Source organism: Corvus brachyrhynchos, unplaced genomic scaffold, assembly GCF_000691975.1.
Source record: "Corvus brachyrhynchos isolate BGI_N302 unplaced genomic scaffold, ASM69197v1 scaffold116, whole genome shotgun sequence".
NCBI lineage: Eukaryota > Metazoa > Chordata > Aves > Passeriformes > Corvidae > Corvus > Corvus brachyrhynchos.
Genome location: NW_008240221.1, coordinates 8,722,942 through 8,728,941, shown reverse-complemented (window position 1 = coordinate 8,728,941; position 6,000 = coordinate 8,722,942).

Below are 6,000 nucleotides of genomic sequence, written 5' to 3'. Positions count from 1 at the left end.
CAGGGCTGCGGCAGCGCGGAGGAGCGAGTGCTGCCCCTGCCGCCCTGGCCGCACTCTGGGCTGCGGGGCTCTCACCGTCCTGCTTTTGTGCGGCGCCGGGGCCGGCACTGCGCGGAGTTGCCAGCCCGAAGGGATTGATCTGCCATTGATTCCCAGTGCCGCTCTGCTGAAGCGGCACATACGCGGCTTGATTTGCGGGCGGTACAGCCTGAGATGCGGAGCGTACCCCACACGCTGCAGAGGGAAGTAACTTGTTTTCCGTGTTATGCCCCAGAGTAGTTGTCTGGCTGTATCAGGGCTGAGTTCTGCCCGAGTTAAAGGCAGAGGGCAATGGGAAGCCAGGCCAGCTCCCAGTGTAACTCCAAAGCACAGCTGCGACAGCCTTCCACGATTAAACATTTCGTCTGTTTCAGTGATGTCCTTTGGAAAACTGCCGACACCGAACGTGGAGGTTTATTCCTTCACTACAAATTTTGACACAATGTATTTTCTGCACTTTTGCCAAACTTCTCAAAACTTTTCACTAAGAAGAAGTACTCTAAAACATCATCATCATAACCATAAGCACAATTAGGGAAAAAAAAATCTGTTTCGTAACTATTTCTTCCAATTTTTTCCTAATCAATTTTACCTTGAAAAAAAGTCTTACACAAATACTGCATAAAATTCTCCTCTGTTTTGGGGGCAGATTTATTTGTGGTGGGTATTTTTAGAATTCATTACATATTTTAAGAAGAAGAATTCAACGAATTCAACGTTTTTGAGGCAACACAAATACTTACTATGCTGTTGTGTTTTTGGTAATAATTGTTTAGTCTTATAAGAGTTGTCAGTTGTGAAGACTGAGGACAGAGAGGATCCTAAGAGAATACATTTCTCTCTGATTTTGTTTACTGTCATCCCCTTAAGATAATATTGCTGGGCAGAAAGGATTATTTTTATTACGTGCTATGAGGTATAATAGCATTAATTAATATTTATCACATTTCTCTTTCTTTAATCACAGAAGTTTTAATCACTGCAGTATATGTCTTGTCCAGGTATTGCATCAACCCTTCAATGCTGTGCACAGCAATATGCATTTATACTACACGTCTTTTTCAAAAACCATAATTAACCAGGAGTACAGAACAACGTTTAGTTACAGAAAGTTTGTGACAAAGCCATGCACTGAGTGCAAAGTGAGTTCGTCAGAACTGCTCAAATACAAGAATGTGAACAGAATACTTCCTGAAGACAAATGAGGTCATCTTAATGGGTCATTTGGAGATTTCAGCATAAAATTTGAAAGATCCTGCAGAAATATTGTTACTGACTTTTGGAAATTACACTGCAGCACAGCAGCCCATCAGATGGTTACACAACCTCAGCCATCACAGGCAAGAAAGTGAGCTGCTGAAAATTGCCCAGGAAGGTGAGCTGCAGCTGCCTGGGCAGCAAGGACACACACATTTCTGTAGCACACAGTGACATCTGTAGTGACAGAGGGGGAAATGGTAGGCTTATTGCCTATGTCAACACACCTGGTGACACTGGTGGCTGTCCTCAGTGCCTATTGTGGGCACTGGATATGTCCCATGGTGCTGCTCTGCACGGTAGGGAGGGCAGAAACATGCTGTCTTGGCTTCTCATCAAGGCTGTCAAGCTGCAATCTGCATTATCATAACTTAGAGCTCCTTACATCAGCATGATCTTGCATTGCTCTTTTCTAAACAACAGACTCAGTCCCCTGAGGGCAGCACATTTAGAAAAGCCAGTTCTCTCCTCCCAGTGTTCTGCAGACCCAGGCATCTTCTCTATTTTGTCTGCATCAAGAAATATCACAAGATGTAGGAATTGTGTTTATTTTTGTATTTGATGCATCATGGTTTCTTTTCACATAAGCATTGCATGAGCACTAAGATGTCTGAAGAAACATCTTCCCTTTTCAAAGCAGTTTTTCACATGCTTCCTCTAAAACACAGCAACTCCCCTGAGCCATGATCATGCTTTTACATGGAGGGCTGACTTGTGTTTTTTTGGCAGGTTTTAGCAACTTCATTTTAAAACATGCCCTGGAATTTGCTTGACTCAATCATCTGGAAAAGGAAAGAGGTCATTTCTATCTTCCTGATGCAGAAAAACTTACTGGCAGCTGTTTATGGTGGGCATGAGCCTAGTTCCTGGCAGTGAGGAAAAGAGTTGAAATCTAAGCTATAACACCATCATCTTCATTGCACTGCAGTGGTTTATAATATTGCAAAAGGGTTTTAACTGTTGCTCACTAGCTTAAAAGGACTGTGAGACAAAGACTGTTAGGGAAAGTGGCATACATAAGGCTGGCTCGTAATATCTTGTGCTCTAGCCAAGGGTCAACTAGGAATATTTGTATTTGGGAAAAATCATTACAAAGTGTCCACGTTAGTCTTTTAAAATATTAACTCCTTCAAAGTTGCTGGTAATCAGTTAACTCAAGACAAAACTGTTGTTTTAAATTCCTCTTTAGATAAGAAGATTTTCACCAATGGAATGAATTGAGTGAGAAGTTTGAAGGAGTGAACATATGGCTACATCAGAAGGGATTGTGACCCCCCCATAAAACGGCTTACATCCTTTTTATGGCTCTTTAAAGCACACAGTGGGCCTATCCAAAGTCAAGCTGCCACTGGCTAATCTAAACTGGAAACAACAATACCCTGCCTGAGCACTGTTGTGCATGTGTTTGTCGTGTTTGTGTAACGTTTCCATCCCTAGGGGCTGGCCATTATCCTCACTATTTGTTTTCTTCCCTGAATTGCCTTCATCCAACCAAATTCTGCCAGCAGTTACACCAGGGGGACCCTATTAAAGGCAAATGGACTCAATGTTCTTCCTGAAGAAATGCTCATAATTTAAGCTGGGACAAATTTAAGTGGGACAAATTTAGAGTAACTCAGCCTCAGGTACTTTCTTGAGGAAAAAAAAAGGTGATTAGAAAGGCAATTCTTCTGTCAGTGAGAGCTGAATCTGCTCTAACTCTGCCTGCTGCAATCCCACCCATTCCAGCCTGCAAGAGGGCACATAGGACAGGGACTGCAACACCACTTGCAGCCCCTGCAGTGCTTGCTGGTGCCCATCCATGGCCATCACAGCAGCCAGCACAGGGGTTTCCACTTGGGGCACAAAACCACATACAAATCACAGTTTTTCACACTCCCATTGACTTACATGTGCCTCAGTGCAGGACTCTGGGTTTCATTTGCAGCCTGGCTGGATGAAAACTGTCTCATTCAACTGAGTTTTACATGGGGTTTGCACTAGCTCCAAAAGCTTAGTCTTGCCTCTCATGCAAATCAGAGGAACTACTGCTGCAGTATTATGTTTTTGCATTGTCACGGGTGAGAGGTAGATTGGAAACTGAGCCCTCTTGTGCTTACTTTTGTATTCCAGACCTGGGGACTGTCCTATGCTCTTTTGATTTAAGAAAGTCAGTGGGAATTTTCAATTCTTTTTATTCAGTTCAAGAAGATAAAGTTTATCTGTGAATGGCAGGGCCTCTCCTTAATTATCCTGAGAAAATAACTTCATATAATGCAACATAGTGCCTTCAATTCACTAAATAGAATATTTCTAATAATAAAAATTATTACCAGAAAAAAGTCAAAGGGTTTTAAAAGATTTGTGAGGCAGCATAACCCAGTAACTTCAGGAAACACTGCATCTGCTGCAGAGCCAGGAACAGAGCTTAGAGCTCTGGAGTTTTTTTACTACTTTTTAATGCTGAGTTTGGTAGTAAAGTATGAATAGTCAGAGTAGAATACTGCATTTTAATTTAAAAGCATCTGAAAATGTAGCTAGGAATATGTGAACCATAACAGATCTTCAATTAAGCAGAAGGTAAGAAATTTATCAGTGTCAGCTCCCTGGTTACCAGGCTATTGACACAGTTCTTAGAAAGAGAAGTCAAATATACATGTGCATTAAGCATACTGCATTTCTGAAAATGATGTTTTCCATTAATTATGAAAACATAGAACCTTCTGTGTGAAAACACAGAACCTTGTTAACAGAAGATGGACAGTAAATTACTGAATCACTCAGCGAGGTAGGTAGGAAATTCCTGGTACCTTGTCTAACTCAAACCAACCTGAAATTACAACATGACCTGTAGCAGGATGTGTCTAAAGTAGGGCCTTGGACGCACAATATATAAATGACAACTCCTGTGGAAATGCTGAATGCAGCATCTCTCATTACACAGGTTACCACCACAGTAATTACACTTTGGATATGTAACCTGGCTTGGCCATCACAGCTGAATTCTTGTTTACAACAAATACACTGAAGTTTACCTAGCTGTGCCTTTTTAAAAAATAATGGGAAAACATAGTTCCTGAGGTAAAAGAAGACAAGGTCTTTCAATAAGGAAAGGATGTCTATAAAGGATGGTGATAATGGCTTGTATGTAATATTTAATTTCTCCTACAAGTTTTTGGCAGGGAAAGGAGTGGGTGGGTGTGCTTAGGAAGCTACACCAGAAGGTGGGGCCTTCTTTCTTCAACCTTTTTTATCTTTATTTTTTCATTTCTCCTTTGCTGTCTTTCTTCTCCATTTTCAACTCCATTACTATTCAGCATTACTAAGGTAGTCCCTAAGGAACCGCAGTCCAGGTACATAATTTCATTTGGGTAGTTGGGATACAGTTAAGTACAAAGGAAGAAATTCTGAAGATTGAGTAAGACAGGGCTATAGAAGGAACTGAAGGCAAGGGTTATAGAAGGGTTTAGAAGGAAAGATAATACTAAAATGAAGAGAGTAATATTAAAGCTACTGCAGTGTTTCAATTTTCCTTAATTATTTTCATCTATTTCTCTTCAAACCTATAATACCTTTTCTACTAGTTCTAGTTTCTTTTCATTCCTTTTAGGGATTTTTCATTATTTTGCATTTCTGTTCAGCTCCAAAGTCCTTGACATGTCCATTTCTCCGACTTTCTGTCACCACCTGTGTGGGTGAAAAATAGGATTGCAAAGATTTTCTTCAGTACTTCAGAGAAAAATGGGCCAGGAATCAATATTGCTATACTGGCATAAAGCAGTGATCATTGAGATGGAGGGGTATTTACATCTGAAAGCATTCTACCTTGCTCTTCTCATGAATAATGAAAGAAATCATGACATTCTTGTTGGGCTGGGTTAGCCAAAAAAAATCTTTGGAGCACATGAAGGGACTACTACATATTCATTTCCATCCTTTGTTTACTTACTGTGTTCTGGGGGAAAAGAAATGACCACTAAAAGGAAAGATTTTTGTCCCCATTTTGAAAAGTTTCTATTCTGAAGAATTGATGGATGCAGGCCACTGACACCACTGCTATATGAGTTCCAAAGAGGTTCAATACAGAGCTCTTTCAGTTCTAGAGATACAGAATCTTAGCAAAATGAGAAGTTCGCCAATTTGCATCCATTCAAAGTCTAGGTTTTCAGCCTAAGATAAACAGGACTTTTTTTTTTATCAGTGACAAGTGGTTTGATGTATTCTGTGTATCTTAAACATGCACCTAATAAGAAGAATTGTTTTTCTGGGGGAATGTTCATCTTCATGTGATTGAGTACAGGGCAAGTTTAAGCCTAATGGTTGGGGCTACGAACCTAAAATCAAAGAATTAAATGTAATGTAAAGGGAATCACATTCTACGTGATTAAAGAACAGGCAAATCTATTTCTGGTTAAGACAAAGGATATTTACATGACTATTTTTTTTTTGTGATTTAGCAGTTGTGCAAGAAGCACTCTCCAAAAAAGGCAGCATCAACAAAATGACTGCACAGCTCATTGCAGATGAGACACTTACATGTTCTTGATGACAAAAGAAGAAACACTGACATTCAAGAAGGAATGCTTGTTCTCCCCTCAAAAGAATTGATAACCATCCTCATCACTGTATCTACAAACAGGGTAAAAATGCAGATGTTGAGTGGAGAAACTGGATTAAATGGGATGTCTTACTCTGCTTTGCCAAAGTCTTATTTGGCTGCTATCT